General features: G+C 39.5%; 1 protein-coding gene and 1 pseudogene across 1 annotated transcript in view; one reads left to right on the forward strand and one right to left on the reverse strand.

Moving 5' to 3' along the window:
• The window catches only part of LOC126194641 (uncharacterized), a 183112-nt gene that overhangs the window by 72848 nt on the left and 85535 nt on the right, over positions 1-24729 (forward strand). The window lies entirely within an intron of this gene.
• Positions 4254-4370, reverse strand: LOC126196277 (5S ribosomal RNA; annotated as a pseudogene).

Raw genomic sequence — 24729 nt, forward strand, 5'->3', positions numbered from 1 at the left:
GTCCCCTTGACGGCTAAAGAACATTTGCTTGAAACATTTTGTAATTTGCATCTGGAAAGTTATTTAGGCTGGTCAAGATAAATGGGACACCCTGTATATTAGCGTTTCTTCTTGCTCCATTCGCGTATGGAGTGCGTGAAGAGCGACTGCTTAAACACCTTTTCACTCGCTGAAATTACTCTAACTTGCCCTCGCGACCCCTAGGGGCTATACTGAATTCCTAGATTACTCACAACATTGATAACTGAAATTCTAGAAGAAGGTTTTTTGCGGAATAGTTGACGTTCATCTTTGAGCGTCTGTCAAGTTCCCGTTTTTCAGCATTTCCAAGATTCTCTCCCGTGAGCGAGTCGAGCCTTGAAGCTGTTCGCTTTGCCTGTTTTCGTATAAACTTACTGTTCACTGATAAGCAATGCAATTAGAAGGTAGACCGCAGAATCGGCGAGGAAATAAACTTGGAAAGAAAATGGTTCAAATGGCTGTGAGCACTATGGGACTTAAGGGGCTCCGGAAAGGCTCAAAATCATGAAAAGATCAATTTTTACTTTTTTGCGTTTTCTGAATCTGCAGACTATTACCTTTTAATAGATATATAATTTATTCAATTCCGAAGACTACAACTATTTTTTAATTTTTTTTGAAATGTGTTCTACATGGGCGTGACCCACTGTGGCGCTGTTAAACTGCTGTCAAATGGTGTTATTATTAACGTCCGTGTTCATCAGGTACATTTTAGTGATGTGAGATAAAGTATGTGTTGTGGCTAACCTGTGATGGTTCAATATATATCGCTGGTGTGATTGTCGATTGTTTCATGTTTATTTACTCTGTCGTTATCTCGAAAATATTTGTAATTAATTCTGTTTCCTGAGTCTCTGTTTTGTTGAAGTATAATAATGAGTAAAAGTAAAGTTATTAGAAATCCTCTGAAGGCTTTTAAGAAAAGGAGAAATGTTGGAAAGCCAAAGGTATGTGTTATTACTGTAATCAATAAAGACGATAACCAAGTGAGTGAACCTAACCTCTCAAGTACACCTGCCCATAGCAGTCAAAGTGGGAAAGAAAATACTTCACAGAAGAAGCTTGGTTCAATGAGTGAAAACTATGAATGTTTTATGGGCGAATCGGATGTGAATGAAATATTTGATATGTCGGTTCTCAAAGGAATTTTTTCAAACTGTGTAAGATGTATTCATTGTAGTGAAGTTGGTCTGGAACTCTCCATAATAAAGCACGTAGGACTTGCTAGTGAAATACAACTGAAATGTGATAAGTGTTCATACATGACCACCTTTTGGAACAGTGTTGCAGTAACTGCAACTGAAGAAAATGCTAGCAAAATCTACGAACACAACATTAGATTTGTTTATTCCTTGCGTTCAGTTGGTAAGTGTGCTACTGCAGGTGCAATTTTCTGTGGCATCATGAATCTTCCAAATCCCCCAACCAAGTTTACGACCTATAATAAATTAATAGGGTCTAAAGTAGAAGATGTCTGTATGGAATCTATGAAGAACGCTGTGGAAGAGGCAGTAATGGAAAATAATGGTAACAGAGATTTGACTGCAGCGTTCGATGGTACCTGGCATAAAAGGGGACACACATCTCTTCATGGTGTAGTATCTGCCACCAGTATGTATACAGGTAAAGTTTTAGATGTAGCAGTAATATCAAAGTATTGTAGATGTCCATAAAAATATAAAGGTACACATGAAAATAATTGCAAAGCTAACTATAGTGGCAGTAGTGGAGGAATGGAAGTGGCTGGTGTTGCCAGTATATTCCAGCGTTCTGAGGCGTGTGATAAAGTGCGATATGTTAATTACCTTGGTGACGGTGATTCTAAAAGTTTCAAACATGTTCAAGGACTGAAGCCCTATGGTGATGATGTTGTAGTGCAGAAATTTGAGTGTATTGGACACGTACAGAAGCGAATGGGAACAAGACTTCGGCGACTGAAAGCTTCGTTCAAAAAACAAAAACTCAGTGATGGTAAAGCGTTGGATGGGAAGGGAAGGTTAACTGACAGTGTAATTGGCAAAATACAGAACTATTATGGAATGGCTATTAGGCAAAATACACAAAGTGTCGACGAAATGAAGAAGGCTGTTTGGGCTCTTTTTTGTCATACTTCTTCAACCGATGAAAATCCCCAACATAGCTTGTGTCCCAAAGAAGAAGACAGTTGGTGTAAATATAACAAAGGATTGCTAACTGGTGAAGTGTACACTCATAAGCATAGTCTGCCTCATGCAATAATGGAGGTGATAAAACCTATTTTCAGAGACTTAGCAGCACCTGAACTGTTGAAAAAGTGTATTCACGGAAAAACTCAAAACCCCAATGAAAGTGTAAATAGTGTTATATGGTCGAGAATCCCCAAGACTGTATTTGTTGGAATAGAAACACTTCACTTTGGTGTGTATGATGCAGTTGCGACTTTCAATGATGGCAACATTGTAAGGTGCAAGGTATTTAGAAATATGGGAATGAAGATAGGTTCTAACATGGTATGAGCGAAGCTTGCTTTAGACAAGGAACGCCTTCGGGCTGCAGACAGGGCTGTAAAGAGTCTAGAAATACAAGCAAGAGTAAATAGGAGGAGGAACAAGAGGAAGCTGGAAGAGGAGTTTGCAGAGGATGAAGATAATCCATCCTATGGACCTGGAATGCACTAAAAAGTTAATCCAATCTTTGTCGCTCGATTCCCAAAACTTTTATTTTCTCATACTAATTACATGTTTTCTAAGGATCTTCCAAACATATTTGTTTCAAACTTTCAGTAAATGTTACCTTCTGCATAATTTAACACAGCCTTTTTCCAAAAAACTGTATATTTTTGAATATATAAATAAAACATTGCAAAAAAATGTTGTGAATTTTCATTACAATTGAAGAAAATCATCTTTAATAACTGAACTAAAATTTTGTAAAATCCCTGTGTTAAGTTGTAGCCCATATTCCAATAAATAATCTGTAAAAAGTTCAACTTCCTACCTCAAATACTTTGTGAGGAAAGATGTAATTTATAAGCGTTATTTTAACATTGCAAGTATAGGGCGTTCCGGAGCCCCTTATTATCTTAGGTCATCAGTCCCCTAGAACTTAGAACTACTTAAACCTAACTAACCTAAGGACATCACACACATCCATGCCCGAGGCAGGATTCGAACCTGCGACCGTAGCAGTCGCGCGATTCCGCACTGAAGCGCCTAGAACCGCTCGGACACCGCGGCCGGCAAAATTTGCAAGGACACTAACAAACACAGAAGGAAAAGGATGATCACACCTGATTTGAGACTTACTTGCACGGTACTAGAGGCATCTGCAGAGTGTAAAAACTGGAGCAGAAGACAACGACTGAAATACACCCAACAAACATAGGAGGATGACGGGTATAAGTTTGGTTTTGAATGGATCTCACACACTTGAACAGTATTCCAGGAATGGGTCACATGAGTATTTTGTAACTTGTCGTCCACTACTTTTAATAGTGTACGTTGCTTATCTTTATCACGCTATATTAGACTGGATTTAACAAAAAATAAAAATAAATGAATGTCTCAAATCCGCATAGCATTATTTAAACGTTTTCCTGCATAGTAAACGTACTAGTAACTTGTCCGTGTTTTAGTAATGTGTGACTTAATAGTGTGTTGTAAAAACAATAGTGTTATCTGTACGCGCTCAAAATGTATGACCACATCCCACGGTAGTCTACAATTCATTACGTTTTTCACCGATTTCTGTGACTTTTCAAGACGGTGCACATTTCAAACAAAAAAAGAAGGAAACCGAGGCTGAAAAATGACCACACTGCATTCTTAAAACTATTGCTTTGTACCAAGTCTACAAATACTTGTCCTTCCACTATTAACGAGGCCCACGAGAAAAACGTGACACTGCAGGTCTTACGAGTGCCAGCAACCGTCTCTAGCAATGACCAAGTAAGTATTTCAGACGAGTTTAATAATTCTTAACTGCGTGTTTAAATACAAGCAATTCTTCGATAACACACGACAAAATGAAGACCTTTAGTGAGTAACTCCTCCCGAACAGGCCATGAAGGCCCAACGGCACCGACCGGCCACCGTGTCATCCTCCGCCCGTAGGCATCACTGGATGCGGATATGGAGGGGCATGTGGTCAGCACACCGCTCTCCCGGTCGTATGTCAGTTTCTGAGACCGGAGCCGCTACTTCTCAATCAAGTAGCTCCTGAGTTTGCCTCACAAGGGCCGAGTGCACCTCGCTTGCCAACAGCGCTCGGCAAACCGTATGGGCACCCATCGAAGTGCTAGCCCAGCCCGACAGTGCTTACTTCGGTGATCTGACGGGAACCGGTGTTACCACTGCGGCAAGGCCGTTGGCCTTTATTGAGTACCTTTCCAATTAAATATTGATTTCCCGTGGGCCCTGCACGGAGCTGAGCGATCGTGAAGTGTGGCGGACAAGCCGACTAGTGTGACATCACAAGTTCGTTGCAGGGCCCGTATATCTCGTTGGTCCCGCTATTAATCAATGACGTCATAATGTCTTACACAAAATTGCATTTTCTGTAAGTACTCACAACATATGGTCGTCTCCCATTGTAGTCTATAATTTGTTACATTTTTTGACTAATTTTCTCCCACTTTTCGAAAATGTTAACCAAAGACGCACATAAAAATGGGATTGAAAAATTAGCACTGACCTGTTTGGTATGTAGGTTGATTACTTGGTTGTACAGTTTATTGATGTTGATGCATTTGAAAGGGTGTATTTTTCTACTCAGCCAATAATAGCAATAATAATAGTAATAATAATAACATTCATTTAGTAATATTCATTTATACTTGCAATTTTTACAACAGTGTAATAGACCCCTGATGCAGCACTAGCTGAAATGTTGGGGCAGGAGCTGCAGGTGTTCGAGCTTCTGGCGACTGCACCACCACAGCAGCAGCCCACAGTCGACCTACCAGATTTATCACATCTGCCATTTGAGTATCATGCGCCAACACAGCTGCAGCAGACACCTGAATTATGTGATCTGGAAATGCAGTCAGCGTATGTATCACAGGAGCAGAAACATGGCGATGGGTTATCTGATGTACAGATTCTAATATTTAACAATTAGCACAATGCATCAAATTCGATCTTTCTAAATAGTGGCACTGTTGAAGGATTAGCTCCTTTCAAGTATATAAACACTATATACTGCTACTGTAGTTCTGCAGTAATAAGGGAACACACAAGTTACCTTTATCACGATCACCACCACTCATCAGATCGCTGTTAAGAGAATAATCTGTATAACGTACAATCTAACCGTGTGATGATAAACATCTGGTTGTAGCTTTGTTCAAAAATGGCTCTGAGCACTATTGGACTTAACTTCTGAGGTCATCAGTCCCCTAGAACTTAGAACTACTTAAACCTAACTAACCTAAGGACATCACACTCATCCATGCCCGAGGCAGGATTCGAACCTGCGACCATAGCGGTCACACGGTTCTAGACTGTAGTGCCTAGAACCACTCGCCCACTTCGGCCGGCTGTAGCTTTGTCCTCAGGTCGTGAGTTCAACATAATTGTAATGATCGGAAATCCTCAATGTGATGTAATGCTTTCAGACTACAAGTGGCATGTATTATGACAGAATTTCTCAGATATATCTGTGATGTTCAACAGTCAAACACCACTAGATTGTCACACAGAAAGTGCTAGGAATTTATAAGAATGGGAATTCCAAGAAGTGCACTCGCTTTCAGAAATCATCATTCAGAGACATGATGTGCTCTATCTCGACCATTCAGTGGACTGTGAATGAATGTCTTCAGTGGTGCGAGTATGTATATGAGTATTTAGGAAATGTGTGGTATGTGCTTATGGAGCCTACCCATCAAAACACTTCAGAGGACGTTTTTACAAAGAATTTCGATAGGTGTTGTGCATATTTAACCGATATGTATGGTGCATCGTCACTACCTGACGTTGTTAAGAAATTCCATATTTCCTCACATTTTTCGATTGATTGAAAATTTGGTACACTGTAACAAATACATACCAAGTCTATGAGGAACTTGTCTTGCATTACTAATCACTAATGTCGTAGTGCATGTTAAAAAGCAAAGGTATTTTCTGTAAGCACCCGAAGCTATGAACACCTCCCATCACTCTTTACATTATTGCGACCTATGTTTTCCCCACTGCACTCCAAAGACGCATGTGAGAGCGAGACTAAACAATTAGTACACTACAACAAATATGTTTTAAGTCGGGTGCACAGCTCTGTAGATCAGGAACACAGTGCCTAATGTCAACATGCCACTGCCAATGCTGCCACTGCTCCGTGAAAATACTAGTGTGCAGTGTTCACACCTGCCGAACACTTCTGTTCTTTTCATATAGAGTCATAGATGGTGTCCAGTAAGTCATCACAGCATTCTATGGTTCTAATATTTAACAATTAGCACAGTGCAACAAATTCGATCTTTCTACATAGTGGCACAGTTGGAGGATTAGCTCCTTTCCAATACCTATATAAATATGTATGTAGTGCTACTGTAGTTCTGCAGTAATAAGGGCACACAGAAGTTGATTGGTGTAGACGCACACTTTCCAGACAGTCATAACTGAGTATAATGGTTGTAAATGACGCTCTGTTGGCCTATAGATTTAATTACTGGTATACATCCTAATAATTTAGGATGAGATAGTTAACACACATAAGATGATATGTATTATACATAAATATTGTAATGCTAGACACAACCAATAGTGCAACCACTAAGAACAGAATTTATTTATCCACATTTAAGTAACCAACAAACATACAAACAGCAGAATAAGCAGTAGAATACATTCTGAGAGGGAGTGCCAGCTGCACCAGACATCTTCACATAAAGGCAGGCTCTGGTAGATGGTGCAGCAGATGTCATGCCGTGTACACTAGTCTTGTGACCCACTGCAGGTGGCCTCTGGCGGCCAGTCCACACAGTTGCCATTGGCAAACTATCTGAGCGTAGCTTGCTTGTGGCCTGTTACCATGGCATGTATCCGTGTATGATGTAGAGTGTTATTGCACCCCTTCCCCTTGAGGAAAGGGCACTTCTCTGATGCAGGCACTGAGGTGACTGAGGACACATCCACGGCCTCTGTGCTAGGCACTGCAGGTGATGATGATGGCACAGGAAGGAGATTGTCATCTGGAACTGATGAGTAGCAGTGGAAGTGGCACAACCACAGACATACATGGTAGCCACGTCCCTTGAAGCATCATATGTGAGGACTGGTAATAAGAACACTGGTAACATCTTTACATCTGGATCCTAGAAGTGGTGGAATTTTGCGGATGGTGAAAGTGCTGGTCATTTGAGTAGAGGTGTCAGGGACACTGGTGGTGATGGGCCCTACAGTGTGAGACTGGGGGAGGTGCTGAGGGAGGAGGCGAAGTTGGCAGCAGCGGACCCTCGGCCCTCACAGCAGTGCAAGGACACAGCTGTTCATGACGGCGCACCACGAGACCCTCATTCGTGTGCACCATACAGAGGCAGTGGCTGCAGCAGCTGTGGACCATGGCCAGAACCCCTTTCAGTTCACAGCCAAACACTTGAGCCTAGACCACTGAGACGGAAATGAACCATGATGAGAAAAGTGCCAATGGATGTTGGTGCAGGAAGATATGTGGCTGGTGACCGTGGAGTGTCTCAGCCGGACCCCAATCCCCCATCAATGTAAACCTGTAGGAACTCAGGAAGTGTGTCAAGGTGTCATCCATGAAAGAGTTTGTAAAGTACTTCTTCATCTGAGACTCGAACATGCAAACAAACCATTACATCTCACTGTTACACTGGGTGCGAAAGTGAAGGAGCAGTTACTTCGTGAATGCCTTGATAGGTGTAAAAATCATGAAAGATCTGAGACACCATCTGTGGACCATTATTGGTCACACATGTATAAGGCAATCCTTCAACAGAAAAAAATTTTGAGACGACCTGAACTGCAGCTGTGACTGACATGGAAAGACAGCGGATAATGTATAGGGAATTTCAAGAAAGCATCAATACCCAACAACTAGTAATAATTTGGGAAGGGTCCCACTAAATCAGCATGGATGCATTCCCATGGATGCTGTGTTCTGAGCCATGGAGAGAGAGAACAACACCATTAAACACTACATATGCCATGTCAGCACGCTGGACACCTTATAGCATGTATAGTCAACCACTACTATTATTACTATGTTGGTGACAAACACACATAAGTGTCAGCTGCAGGACCCAATATCTTACCAGATAACGTTTATGATGGGCATTGTCCATTGCTTGACGTATGCCCACAGGAATATATTTTAATTGGTCAAGTGAGGACAGTTCATCATGATTTTAACACAGACTGGTCCTTCATCAGTGTAATAGTTTTACCAATAGAAGTAGGCTGAGAGCTTTGCCTAAGCATGCCAACTGTTACTCTGCAGCATTCTGTAATAGCTGCCTATACCTCAATGCATAGTATTACGTACACCAGAAGATGTAACTTATAAGCTGTGAAACTAATCATGTAAATTTCTAATTGATTTCAATAAATACAGCTATTGCAGATTATTATACTTTTCATTCAGTTTTATATTTTAAAAGTTTTAACAGCTGTATGTAAACACCTGCATTATACTTTATGAATGGACAATCAATTATGCTGGTAAGGGACCTGATCAGAAATGAGATGCACCTCATCCACAATGGATAAACCAAAAGTACTGAAAGCACCAGACCAAACAAATTGTCAGCACCAGCATCATCCACTACCATAAAAATTAAGGAATGAACCACAGATGTACACACAGTGGGAGCCATAAATTGTCACAATATTGGGATATACTGCTTACTGTAGCTTACCAAACATCAAGTGATGGAGACAATACCAGAGATCACACTTCCACATACGTTTGTGAGTTGAGCAATGTCGCAGCTGTACCCCTGTCCATTTGTAGTGCTCGGAACACTTTGTCCATCAGTAACACTTAATAAACAGTTTGTTCATATGCCAACAATTAACATCCATGTCCTGGCAAAAAGACACACACACACACACACACACACACACACACACACACACACACACAAATATGCACATAATTCCTAAACAATGTCAGATAGTGACATTGATGTACTGTACAATTTGCTTAAAAAAGCACAACACTCATCGAAATTCTTTGTAAAATTGTGTTCTTGTGGGTAAGCTCTGTAAGCGCACACCACACATTTCATAAATATCTATATAAAAACTTGTACCACTCACAATGTTCAATCACAGCACACTGGATGGTTGAGTTAGTGCACTCATATCTCTGAATTTTGGTTCCTGAAAGTGAGTGCACTCCTCGGCATTCCCATTGTTATATATTTCAACTGTTCTCGGGTGCCTCCCAGCAGATACTGTGTCATAATCTTGTAACACATGTGACTTATGACTATTGAACATCGTAGATTACCTGCAAAATTCTGACATAATACATGTCATTTGCAGTGCGAAAGTGTTACATCATACCACTACACTGAGGACCTTCAGGCATTACCATAATGTTGAACTCATGGTCTGAGGACAAACCTACAGCCAAACATTTACTATTATTCACACATAGATTTTGCATTATAGATAATAAGATCACTTTGATAATGGTCTGATGTATGGTGCTGATTATTGTGATTATGGGAATTCAAAATCTGTGAACAGTAGCTGTCTATCAGAGAACCTGTCATTGTGTTGCTGCTCATGGGGCACAACTGCTGATTGCATTTCCTGATCGCATAATTCAAGTATCTGCTGCTGTTGTGGTGACGCATAATACTCAAACAGTAGACTTCATAAAGCTGGTAGATCCACTGTCGGCTGCTGCTGATGTGTCATAGACAACAGAAACTCGAACACTACATGTCCTGGTCCAACATTTCAACTTGTGCTGCATTAGGGGTCTGTTGGACTGTTGGAAAAATTATAAGTATAAATGAATATATTAATAAATTATTATTATTATTGTTGTTGTTAATGAATGATGGACAAATACTTACCCATATGCAGCAACAAAAATAAACAAAATAATCAAATAATCAGCCAACATATAAACAGATCAAGGGCACGGCCATGGGTACCAGGATGGTTCCAACCTATGGCCATCTTTTTATGAGTCACTTGGAAGGGGCTTTCAGTGCCTGGTCTGGTATAGATACACTGATAACATCTTTGCTATATGGACTCATGGTGAGGTTGACCTGTTAAAATTTTTGGAATCTCTAAATACATTTTCCCAATCTCATTGTCCTGTTCTGAATCCCATAGGGGGGGGGGGGGGAGGTGGTTTTTCCATGGCCTTGAGGATGACGAACCCAATCACTTCAGGAAATGACCTTGATATAAGATTGTTATCTGGGTGAGTACTGGTATGATACCCTACTAACAGGACTGCTTACTGGAAGTGTGACAGTGAAATAGTGCTCAGTAATTTTACTATTTTTCATATCGATGCTCATACATGAAGCTGTTACTATGCACCTATGGTTGTATCAATATGTAAAGTAGCTTCTGCACATTTTCCTTGCTGAAAACGTGAAGAACCCTCTTTGTGACTGTCTATTAGCTGGAGAAAGCGTAAGTATGGAAATAAACCATATAGTAATAGTGTAAAAGTGAGTATTAAAATAAGAACAATTAACACACTTTTGAACAAAATAATTGGTGTAACATTATAAATGTATAAACAGCAGACAAACGAAATTGTTGACTGCTAATGTTTAAAGATTCAGGTCACTACAGATAAATCACAGTGTGAACTTAAGTTTTTTCAAGCTACAATGAGGCCAATGAGAGCATAGAAGAATAGAGCCAGTTGATGTGCTTTCACGATATAGATTAGTAGGCTGCTTTGATACAAATCAACATTTGATTGGTACGCATCAACAAGAGACACTGACTGGCAAGTTACCATACAAACATAACCCTATTTATGTCAGTCAGTGCAAATTGTGCAAAATGATAGCTCAATTTTTTTTCCAGTTAATATACGAATTATGAAGATGACATGGATATTGTCAGTATTGTCACTGTCTTACTGAAATATAGTTCCAGGAAAACACTAAAGTATGAGTAAAATACTAATGCAAATTATAATGCAACAGAACGCTTATAAACCTTTCTATTGACATCTTGAGCAACTGTGGATTCTGAAGACAAGCAGCAGTAGTTACATTCTTCACCCTTTAATCCGAGTTTCAGAAAAGGATATTGACCTGCTTTAGGAGGGAAATGGGAAGTCATAGTGTTGACAAAAGCAGTCTTGTTCTACATTTAGAGCATCTACATCCATTGCTGTGCAGTGTTTTTGGCAAAAGGTAGGCTCTAAACAGCATGGTGTGAAGCATGCATTAGGGATATTGTGTGAAGTTGTTAGCCATGCATCTTGCAGAAGCCTCTTCAGGAAGCCAGGGATTCTTATGCTTAGCTGCCAAACATTTCAAACATTTCCTCCCTGATGACATTTGTGACTAATAACAAGACTGAATTTAAGGTGAACTCTGCAAATCACAATAACAATTTCCATACAGACTATTAATCCCTTTCTAGGGTTGAGGATGGAGTTTTATACTCTGGTGAAAAGATTATAACATGTTGCCATTGACCTCAGGCAATAAATTGAAAATCTCCAAACATTAAAAAAAATGGTAAAGGAACATTTCACTACCCACTCTTCCTACAATTTATAAGAATATTTGGACTCGCAAATCTGAATTCCATGTAACTCTAATATTTATGTTTGATAGATGTTGACTTCTTTATAATACAGAAAACTGATAGTGGTCTGTATAAATTTATACAAATGATTGTTTGAAAAACTAGATAAAAACAGTAGATGAATAGCATAGAGGACAGAGCACTGTTTTTTGACCGATATACATATAGAAATTTCTGGTCTCGGACAGCTGGGAGAGCAGTGTGCTGACCACACGCCCTTCCGTATCTGTATCCAGTGACACCTATGAGCTGAGTATGACACGGTTGTTGGTCAGTACCATTGGGCCTTCATTGCCTTTTTCGGAGGAGTTTTTTTATACACACAGAAATTAATGTAGAGGTAATTGCCATACTTATCAATGTGAGTAGGTCACTTCTCATAATTTCTTGTTAAATCTACCCCTTTAGTCCAAAAAGTTTTGAGATTGGATTAATAAAAAATAGAGAAACATTAGGATGGTGCTTTAAAGCTTGAGCTGTCCTCCATAGTCTCCCTCCACTTGAGTACAACACACAGAAAGTTCAGATAATAATGTGAAAGAGTCAGAGACTCCTTCTTTGGGGTGCTGTGAATGACACTGGCTTGAATGTCAATTACATCGTAAGAGTGTTGACCCTTCATGTGAATTTCAGCACTTTGTCATTTGAGGTAGGTTCTTACTGATAATACCAAGTCTTGTCACTTGTAATGGTTTATTCAAGCAAAGAACTTTTGGTATTTTGCATTTTGGTTAAGTCATGGCAGGTGTCCACATGTCCTTGATTTGTAATAAATGGTGTTCCAGTACTATGACCTTCCAGGGGGTGTTTTTGAAATTTAGACTTCTTAATAGTTTATTTTAATGCTTTTCTGAGCATTTTAAATGCATGACTACAACATTTGTTTTACACCACTTCAACCACAGCAAAAGTTCTATCGTACTACATCTGAAAATCTGTGGTGCAGATTTTTTTTTCATCAGAGGTACTGGTACAGCATACCAGTGTGTACTGTCACAAAACAAGCATTGGTTATTTGTTTGTGTATGCAAATATGACTTCACGAGATTCCTTTAACTCACTTGTCTTTTTTGTTACATTTGTGATAGCTTCATAATCAAGAAATATTACTGACATTGCTGAAGATTATGCTAGTCGTAACCATTACAATGAGTTAGAGCATGAGGAACATGAGTACTTAAAAGTTTGTTGACAAAAATCTTTGCAAGACACCAAAAAGTTCCATTTCAGTGCATGAGTTCTGACAGTGATATTGTTATAAGAGCATCATTCTGCTTTGGGAAATCAGTGGTTAAGAGAGAATCTCATAACCACAATTTACTTTTACTTTATATAAGATGTGTGGTTTCAACCTCAAAAAGAAGCATTGAAAAGAAGGAGGCAATTTTTTATTCAAATTTGCCATCAGCCATTCTCCTTGTATCTCTTCAACCATTTACACATATACCTTCACCCTTGGAGACACTAGATTCTCTTGGAATTTCTGAGAACAATGGCTCAGAGCCTGATGAAGTCTTTTACACCATCTGAAACAACTCCTGTAGTGAGAGATTTTGTTCTTCATACAGATATATCATAACTGTTTGGCCCCAGATTACCAAAAAAAAAAATGAAGTATTGGCCCCCAGAACATCTTTTCCATGCTGCAGAAGGGGAATAAAAGAGTTCATCCTACATATTTCCACAGAATCTCTTCCAGTGTACTGTAACAACAATTCGGAGGTATTTAACATACATCATAACATGTTGTTGTTGTTGTCTTCAGTCCAAAAATTGATTTGACAAAACTCTCCAGACTAACCTACCTTGTGCAAGCCTATTAATCTCTGCATAACTACTGCAACATACATTCATTTGAATCTGTATACTATGGTCAAGCACTGGCCTTGCTCTACTGCTTTAACCCTCTCCCCCCACCCCCCTCTCTCTCTCTCCAGTACCAAACTGACGACTCCTTGATGTCTCAGTTTGTGTCCCAGAAATTAACCCTTTCTTTTAGTCAACCTGCACCATAATGTTCTTTTTCTCCAATTTGATTCAGTACCTCTTCATTTGCTGATCTACCAATCTAATGTTCATCATTTTTAATAGCACTGTATTTCAAAGTCATTTATTCCCTTTTATCTCGACTGCTTACTGTACATGTTTTACTTTGGAAAAAAGCAGCACTCCATCAAACACATTCACAAAACAGTTTCTATCACTTAAATTTATATTCAGTCTTAAGAAATTTACCTTTTTTGGGATAAGTTTTCTTGCTTTTCCTACTTTGCATTTTATATTCCCTCTACATCAGCCTTCATTAGTTATTATGCTGCCCAAATGTCAACACTTGTACTTGTAGTAAATCATATCCTAGTCTAATTCCCTAAGTCTTTGATGATTTAATTCAACTTCATTCAATTATCTTTGCTCTATATTTGTTAATATTCATCTCATAACTTCTTTCACGTCAATATCCATTCTATTCAACTGTTCTTCTGAGTACTTTACCATTTCTGAGAGAATTACAGTGCATCAGTAAGCCTCAAAGTTCTTACTTTTTCTCCCTAAACTTTAATTCCCTTTCCAAATTTCTCTTTGGTTTTCTTTTGTGGCTTACTCAATGTACAGGCTGAATAAAATGGGGGATAGGCAGCAATTCTATCTCACTCCCTTCTCAACTATAGCTTCCCTTTCATGTCCTTCAAGTCCTGTAACTACCATTTGACTTCTGTACAATTTGTAAACACCTTTCCATCCTTTCATCCCTGCTGCCTAAAGAATTTAATAAAGTATATTCTATAAAAATTTGTCAAAAGCTGTCTCTAAATCTACAATTGCTATAAATGTAGCTTTATCTTTCTTCAGTCAAACTTCTAAGTCAAGACATAAGGTCGGTATTGCTTTGCAAATTCCTACATTTATCCAGAACCTGAATGGCTTCTAGCAGTGCTTCCATACTTATGTAAATAATTTGTATTAGTATTTAGCAGACATCGCTTATCAAACTGATGGTTATGTAATATTCACAGACATTAGAACCTGCCTTCCTTGGAATTGTAAATATTGTTTTCTTTTGAGGGTATTTCACCTGACACATATGTATTGCGCAACTAGTCTTGTCTCAGTGTTTTCCTAATGATCTTAGTAATTCCACTACAGCTACATTGTTTTGCGTTAGGTTTTACAATGGGCTGTCAAATTCTTCTTGCTGCACCAGATCTCCCATCTCATCTTCATCTACTTCCTATGCCCTTTCGATAATATTCTCAAATTTGTTTCCTTTGCACAGGCCTTCTACACATTCCTTCCACTTTTCAGCCTTCCCTTCTTTCCTTACCACTAGCTTGTCACCAGAGGTCTTGGTATTCATTTGTCTGTTTCTCTTTTCTCCAGAAGTTTCTGGGAGTATCCTATTGGCAGCATCTGTATTTCTACTAGCTATGCATAGTTCTATTGCTTTGCATTTCTCCTTCAGCCAATTCTGCTTTGACATTTTTCACTTCCTGCCATTAAACTTTTTTGGAGTCTGTATTTCCTTTCATTTGTTTCACCCGTTGTGCATTTTATTCTTTTTTTGCCAGTTGAATTCAATATCACTAGTGTTAACCAAGGGTTTCTATGAGGTTTTGTCTTTTTGGCTGATTTACTGTACCATCTACCCATTCACCTTCTGGCATATTCCTTTCTCCTGTTTCAGTCAGACTGACTCTCAACAGTCTTTATTTCTTTCTCCTTAACCAGGTCTCATCCCCTTAATTTCTTACATTTCTACAAATTCTTGCATTTTAATCTGTAGTTAATAACCAATGAATTGTGGTCAGAGTCAACATCTGCTCATGGAAATTTTTGCCATTTAAAATGTGGTTTCTAAGTCTCCATTTCACCATAATATAATACATCTCAAACCTTCCAATGTCTCCAGGTCTCTTTCAGGCATACAGTATTCCCTCATAGTTATGAAACAAAGTAACAAGCAATGATTAAATTGTGCTCTCTCTAAAATTCTACCAAGTGACTTACTTTTCATTCCTGTTCTCCAGTCCATTTTCTCTCACCAGTTTTCCTTCTCTTCCTTTTCCCAGTATTTATTTCAAGTCTCCCATCACAACTGTTTGCATTCCTTAACAATCTGAATAATTTCTTTTTATCTGATCAGGTATTTTTTCAGTGTCTTTGTTGTCCACACTGATGGTAGGCATATGTAGATGTACTTCTGTGGTGGGAGTTGGCTTTGTATCTACATCTACATGTATATGATTTCAAACTACTGTGAAGTGCATGGCATAGGGTACTTGCCATCATATAGGTTTTTAGGGCTATTTCCTGTTCTATTCATGTATGGAGTACAGGAAAAATTATTTAGAAACATCTCTGTGGAAGCTGTAATATGTTTAGTATTGTCTTCAAAATTCCTATGGAAGCAATATACAAGGGGTTGTAGTGTGTATTTCCTAGATTCATCACTTAAAGCCAGTTCTAAACACTTTGTAAGGGGGTTTCCAATGGATAGCTTGTGTCTATGTTCAAGCATCTGACCAGTTCTTTCAGCACCTCCATGCCCTTCTTCTATGGGTCAGACCAACCTGTGATAATTCATGCTGCCCTCCTTTGTGTACATTCAATATCCTGTATTGGTCCTATCTGATATCAGTCCCACACACTTCAGCAATATTCTAGGATGAATCACACAAGTCTTTTGTATGCAATCTCCTTTGTAGACTGATTGCCCTTCCTAGTATTCAACCAGTGAACTACAGTCTGTCACATGATTTACCTAGGGCATGATAATCTTAGCTATGACAATTTGCTTATTATGCTGTTCACTGCTGCTCACTGCATTATTGTTTTCATACTCATTGGCCACAGCTCTGCTGCAACCATTGCACAGCTTTTTATATTTGTATGACTACCAGTGAGCTGTCCAAGCTGTGCCAAACTGTGGCCAAGAGTAAAGTAGACCACTCTTTGGCACAACATGCAGTTGAACATTACATTCTGGATTTCGATGGCTGCTTCACATCCTGGGCCATCTGGATCCTCCCCTCTGTTACCAGCTTTTCGAAACTGCACAGATGGAAGTTATCCTTGCAACACATTTTCAGCTCCCACAATCATCCTTGCCTCAACCTATAGTAACCTATTGTCCCCACACCTCCCACCCAACAGTTTCCAACTCCTCATCTTATCACCACCTCCCTTTTCACATTCCCTCGCCCTCTTTTTGTGCTGCCCTCTGCCGTTGTACCCGACTGTCCTTCCCCTTCCCTGCACCTCTGCTTTTCTGCTCCTCTCCTTTCCACTCCCTATTTTTCCCCCCATGCCCCACCTACTGATGCTGCATCTGGAAGTCTCTAGACCCTGCACACTCCTCCAGACAGTACTCTTCCCTTCTCCCTCCCATACCCTGCTATCTCTCCAATTTCCCCACCCCACTCCAGAGTGCCATTCATGAGTGCATAAGGTGTATGTGCTTGTGTGAATGTGTTTGTGTTTTCAAACAATGGAAACTATAAGGTCAAATATCAACAATATAGGAAAAGATAGGTCACTACTTACAATAAAGATGACACATTAAGTTGCAGACAGGCACAATTAAAGGACACTTATACGTAAGATTTTGGCCACAGCCTTGGTCAGAAAAAGAAAGAAAAATATATACCATTCATTCACACAAGCAAGCACACCTCATACACACATAACTACCAACTCTGGCAGCTCGGCTCAGTATGCACACTAGTTCAAGCTGCTGAAGATTACTGTACATATTTTGGCATTGTTTGGGATTTGATTAAAAGTGATATATTGAGATCCTCAAAATCTGGAACCCCCCTCCCCCCCTCTCTCTCTCTCTCTCTCTCCGCCAGGACCAGAGACCCAAGGGGGCTACTCCCCTCCCTTTTGTCTATCACTGACTTACTTGTACCGCCTGCCATTACTGCCATGTTTCCGACTCGACATCTGAAGGGGGGCTATTCTATGTCTGAAATATTTACCCAATAGCCTACCAGGATATCGTCGTTGTTGACCATTGAGAAGATCTGTATGTCATCTGAAAATATAACAGCTGTAGTGACCCCTTATTTTCAGCCATTCACAGTTGCAGCACAGCAAGGCCATGTTGACTAATGTTATAATATGAAATCAGTCATCAAGACTGCTGCCTCTGCTACTATTGAAAAGACTGCTGCCTTCTTCAGGAACCATAAGTTAGTCTGGTCTCTCTGCAGATACCCCTCTGATACAGTTTGACTTACAACATAGCTATCTGTACTGTTGAGACATACAAGCCACCCTACTATGGTAAGTTCCATGGTTTGTAGGAACATAATGTGAGTTACATGGAAACTGAGAACAGTGCTTCTCCATAATAGCAACAAGTATGCATCAGTACCTGTAGGGTAATCAATAAAGCTGAAGCAATACTATGAAAACCCAATTTTTGTTCTAACAATAATAAAATATAGTGTTCATAGACAGATTATATGACATGATTTTAAAGTTATTACCATGCTTTTTGGGTAACAGTGAGGTTACATAAAATATTTCTACTTTTTATTTGAACATGTCAGCCATGACTGAGGCAGACAATGGGTTGAAAATGAATGTCTTCCAGATAGATCTCTGAACCTCAAAGTAAAAATACACTTCACTATAATTTGGTTGGCCGACTGAGGCAGACAATAGGTTGAAAATGAAGGTCTTCCAGATAGATCTCTGAACCTCAAAGTAAAAATACACTTCACTATAGTTTGGTTGGCCCAAAGTAAGCACTCCTGCATCCATTTTACACCAAGCTGAGATTAATGAAACAATTTGTAAAGACTGTGTCAAAATATATTAATTTTATTAAATATGTTTGCATAAAATTTTCAGCATTACTAGAAGCAAAACTTGTTTACTCTGAGTTTTGCAAATGTTTTTCTTACTGTTACTAGATGTTACACAGAGATCAGCTGTACTCATTCACAGGAGAGCATTATCACAATAAACTTTGAGGAGATGTACCAAGGGAAATACAAGGACCTGTGAAGACAGGGAAAATTTTGAGACTTACTTTTCCTTTTTAGGTACAGTAATTAAAAGTCAGTCAGCACAATATAGACAGAGGTATTTTCTGAATGTCATCAATAACTGTACATTAAACATGAGAAAGCATTAGAATCAGCTGCAATTTAAAATAAATCAATTACCCAAATTTTGGTGGCCAGTGTAATTAGTAGAGGAAATAGATAAAATCTAAAGAAGAACAGTGTATTTAACCTTGAGTCTATTAACTAACTTCAACACATCATGGAGATACAAGAGGCATTGTACATCACAGTGTGGTCTACTGCTAGAATTATGTGTACATACCAAGAGGAGTTGAACAGTATGTCCTATCCTACTACATATATCTCACAGCAGTAAAATTATAGGAATTTAAGTTCATGCGGAAGTGTGCCAACAGTTGTCCCCCCTGTGCATCAGTTTTGGTTGGAAGAGAAAGGGAATACTCAAAAGTATTACACAAAGTATGCTCACTATGCACTGTAAGATAGCTTGCAGATTACAGATACAAAACAATGGAAATTCCAGGTTGGAATATCAACAATATTAGGAAAAGGATAGATTGCTAATCACTGTGAAGATGACATGTTGAGTTGCATGCAGGTACAATGAAAAGACTGTTACCCATCATAGCTTTTCGCCAAAGCCTTCCTCAGAAAAGAAAACACACACACAAAAGCACAAAAAGCACACCTCATGCACACACGACCATTACCGTCAGCAGCTCTGACAGGAATGCAACTGTCACATGGACTAGGGTGTTGTGGAGGTTGGGTGGATGGCAAAGTACCACTTTAGGAGGGATAGGAATGATCTTGGGGATGTCCCTTATTTCAGAGTGTGATGATAGATAATCAAAGCCATGATGAAGGATATGATTCAGTTGTTCCAATACAGGGAAGTATTGGTGACAAATTGGCACTCTAGTAGCCGAGAGCAAAATAGATCACTGTGGCACAACATGGAGCTGAGCATAACATGTTTGACTTCAATGACTGCTTCACAGCTTGGGCCATCTGGATCCTCCCCTCCATCACCAGCCTTCCCAAACCGCACAGATGGGAGTTACCCTTATAACACATTCTCCACTCCTGCAATCATCCAGGCCTCAACCTAAGGCAACCTACTAGCCCCACACCCTCCACTTAGCAGTTTCTGACCCCTCATTCTATCATCTTTTCCCTTTGTGTGCTGCCCTCAACTAAAGTACTCACTTGCTCACTTGTCATTTCCCCTTCCCTGCTCGACTTCATTATCACACCTCTCCTTTTCCACTCCTTTTTTCCTCACACCGCACCTTCAGACACTGCAATTGGCAGTCTCTAGCCCCTGCACGCCACACCAGATAGTGCTCTTCTCTACCCCCACTTGTACCCTGCTATCCCTCCCACTTCCCCACCCCATTCCAGATTGCTATTCACTGACAGTTGCTTTCTGGTTGGATCTGCCACTGGTAACAGTCATGTGTACATGAGGTGTGCTTGCTTGTGTGAATGTGTGTATGTGTGTGTGTGGGGGGGGGGGGGCGGGGGGGGGGGAGGGGGTTTGGCTGAAAGCCGTAATGTGTAATGGTTTTTTCATTGTGCCTGTCTGCAACACAACATATCATCTTTATAGTGAGTACCAGTCTATCCTTTTCCTGATATTGTAGACTACAGCTCTAGATATAGAAATTGTGCATGAAAAACCACTATCAGTATACCTTCTGACAAGCTTCAGGTAGTCTTATTGTGCTGTATGGACTTTACATAAGATGTGTATCAGAGGAAGCAATGGGTTTCTTGACCAGTTTTGGAATGCTCTCAGAATAAGGAGTAAAACTGTATTTGATGTTCAACAACTTTCCTGTAGCAGCCTCCACTGCAAATTGTTGAACCTTTCTGTGATTTCTGAATAAATCTGTGATGAATCATGCAGCTCTTCCCTGAATCTTTTTTTTCTCTCTTCAGTTAATCCACATTGGTCTGTAGGTACTCTGTGCAGTAAGTGTACCGAACGAAACTCTAACAACACAGGATACATTCATACATGGTTTATTAATATTACGAATGCAGTGAAAACACATTTGCATAAAATGGAAGTCAGTAACAGACTAACTCCACAGAGAGTACATCTGCCCTCCCACCTTGCAGAAGGACAAAGATGTTATTAGTGTCAAAGATAGTATTTTATTACATATTCCACATCTCCATTGGCGAAGTCACCTCAGGTATTTACACTAGAGAAATGCATCTCTGTCTTACTTCTTAGCATAAGTGTCATTGTAACTGAGTTACTTGTCACTGCATTAAGTGAATTTTGGATATCTTGAGCAAAAAGGTTCCTGCCTTTGTGTTAAGCCATTCTGTAGTGGTCAGTGAAAATTGAACTTCTCTCAATCCTCCAGAATCAGAAACCAGTCAAGATTGTGGATTAATACACATCCAATAGCAAAAACAACAACAATAATAATAATAATAACAATAATAATAGTAATTATTATTATTATAGCAATAGTAAAAAACTTTAAGTAGTTATTCAGTACCAAAGAGAGCTAAAGTGTCATGGAATATAAGGGGTATTGTTTTTGTGTTTTTAATTATTTTTTCCATTTTGAGTGTCATTTTATACAACTTGTAAGTACATGGTGTTCATAAATTAATTATTCAAAAGTAATCTGTAATTGTGAAAAGGGTAGATAACTTACAGAAATGTTTGATACAGCCCTGAATGCAATATATCTTCAAGTTTTATTCCAAATTAACACTGTTGGTTCTTGACATTTCCCACTGTGTGGCAAGCGTGAATGAGTTATTCCAGCAGTCATCATGGAGTCATATAATGGTGTAGAGTGCCTGCAATGTTGTTTATGGTTTCATGTATCCAAATCTGCCACTACTCTTCAGAAATAATTCAGGACTAAATCTTGCAAACCAGCATCTGAGACAAATTGTTATTAATTGGTACAATCATTTCACCAAAACTGGCTGTATAACACATAGGACACAGGGTTAGTGTTGGCCAGCAGTCTCTGATGCAGCAATTGATCAAGTCTGGCAGTCTTAGATTCGTAGTGCAAGTAAATCAGTGAGATGCACCAGCTTAGAATTGAATATGCCTAGTGTCACAGTGTGGAAGATATTATGGAAACGTTTGTCATTCATACTCTATAAACTGGAATTGTTGCAAGCTTTAAGAGAAAGTGACAAAGGAAAACAAGCTGAGTTTTGTGCAGAAATGTTTAACAAAATGGAGACTGAAGATGATTTCCTTAATAAAATTGTGTTCAGTGGTGAAGACACCTTCCACAACTGTGGTAAAGTGAATTGGCATAATGTTCGGATAGGAGTTAGCAGGAACCAAGTCATGTAACTGAACATGTACGGAACTCGCCTAAGGTAAATGTTTCTTGTCCTGTTAGTTGTAACAAGATTTATGGGCCTTTCTTTTTTGCTGAGTCAACTGTATCTGGAACATCATACCTGATCAAGTTTGAACATTATCTAATGCCTCAGTTGCAATAGGATCTGGGCCCAGAAATGATTTTCCAGCAAGATGGTGTACCACTGCATTACCATCATGAAGTTGCTGTGCATCTCCAAAGGAATGGCAAAATTGGAATGGACATGGTAGAACAATATCTTGGCCACCATGATCACCTGATTTAACCCCAGCTGACTTTTGTGTATGAGGTTACATCCCTTCACTTCTGGGAAACATTAAATGAGCTGCGACAATGGATAATACAAGCAATAACCACCATATATCAAGACTTGCTTTGTAGGATTTGGTAGGAAATCAATTACAGATGAGACATTTGTCATGTTACAAAAGGTAGCCACATTGGACATTTGTAAATAGATGTTGAAGATATACTGCATTCAGCACTGTATCAAACATTTCTGTAAGCTATTTACCTTCCTCACAATTAAAGGTATTTTTGTATAACTAATTATAAACACCTCGTAACACCATTATGAGGTAGAAAATTGCTACTCATCATATAGTGGAGATGCTGAGTCGCAAATAGGCACAACAAAAAGATTGTCACACATAAAGCTTCTGGCCAATGGCCTTTGTCAACAACACACACACACACACACACACACACACACACACACACACACACACACACACACACACACACACACACATGCGTGCGTGCGTGCGTGTGTGTTGTTGACAAAGGCCATTGGCCAGAAGCTTTATGTGTGACAATCTTTTTGTTGTGCCTATCTGTGACTCAGCATCTCCACTATATGGTGAGTAGCAACTTTCCTTCTCATAATATTGTTACATACCATACTGGATTTTCCATTGTTTGATTATAAACACCCTGTACATCACCTGGATGTAGAATGAGTCACATGCAAACACAAAGAATCATATAATTCATATGTCCTTAATTTTTTTCAGTACTCATGCCTTCAAAACACACGAAACACTATACAGTGTCAAATATTCCTATAAGTAGCAGAGAGATTTTCACAAAAGATACGTTCTTTTGTTATTTTTTTAGCCTGGTCACCAGTAACAGATTGAACATAAAGAGGCAATGCATTACATACACTGATCAGTCAAAACATCATGACCACTGACCTAATATCAATATAAACCTGTCCAGGCTATAGCAGTGTAACCGACGAGGAATGACTGCTAGTCAGACACTTGCATGATGCATGTAATATCAGTGGAATGTGATGTCTGTGCATAGAACAGGGGAAGGTTGTGATCTATCTGAGTTTGAATGAGGGCAGATTGCGAAGGCTCAGAGGTTCAGCATGAGCATATCGGAAACTAAATGACTATTCGAGTGTTTGAGGAGTGCTGTGGTGAGGGTCTTCAACACCTGCCAAGGTGAAACCATATCCAGACATCATGGGATTGGGTGGTCACCCCTCATTACAGATGTAAAACATTGCAGGCTGGGCAGACTGGTAAAACAGCACAGAAGGCAAGCTGTGGCAGAAATAACATCAGACTTTAATGCTGGGCAGAGTACAAGTGTGTCTGAACACACAGTGCACCGAACACTCCTAACGATGGGCCTCTGCAGCCAATGACCCAAGCCTGTGCCACTGTTAACACCGTGACATTGGCAATGACTGAAATGGGTATGTGACCATTGGCACTGGATGTTGGCACAGTGGCAGAGTGTTGCACAGTCTGAATAATCACAATATCTTCTTCATCATGTTGATGGGAGGACGCAAATCTGTCGTTTTCCAGTGGAACAGCACCTTGACACCTGTACTGTGGGACACAGTCAAGCTAGTGCTGGCTCCATTATGCTCTGCGGAACATTCACGTTGGCATTCATGAGTCCAGTAGAGCTCATGCAAGGCACTATGATGGCCAAGGAGTATCGTACACTGGTTGCAGACCACATACATCTCTTCCCAACAGCAGTGGCATTTTTTAACAAGATAATTCATCATGTCACAAGGCCAGGAATGTGATGGTGTTGTTCAAGGAACACAATGGTGAGTTACAATTGATGTGCTGGCCCCCCAACTCACCAGGTCTGAACCCAATTGAACACATCTGGGATGTGATTGAACATGGCATCAGAGCTCATTGCACCCTCCCTGGAATTTACAGGAATTAGGTGACTTGTGTGTGCAGATGTACTGCCAAATACCTCCAGTGACCTACCAAGGCCACATTGCTTCCATGCCATGATGCGTTGCTGCTGTTATCTGTGCGAAGGTGGACGTGTCAGCTATTAGGTAGATGATCATAATATTCTGGCTAATCAGTGTATATTTATTTCACTTTAAAGTGTAGTCATTTTTGTTCCTTTTAAAATGTTTTACTTCCCTCTGTAAAACAGAATGAATTCTTATATAATGATGCCACATATTTTCATTTATGTAAAAACATGTGCCTTACCTCAAAAGGTGACCTGCATTCAATTGTAAATTAATATAATAGGCAGTTTACTCTGATA

The sequence above is a fragment of the Schistocerca nitens genome, chromosome 7, assembly GCF_023898315.1.
Source record: "Schistocerca nitens isolate TAMUIC-IGC-003100 chromosome 7, iqSchNite1.1, whole genome shotgun sequence".
NCBI lineage: Eukaryota > Metazoa > Arthropoda > Insecta > Orthoptera > Acrididae > Schistocerca > Schistocerca nitens.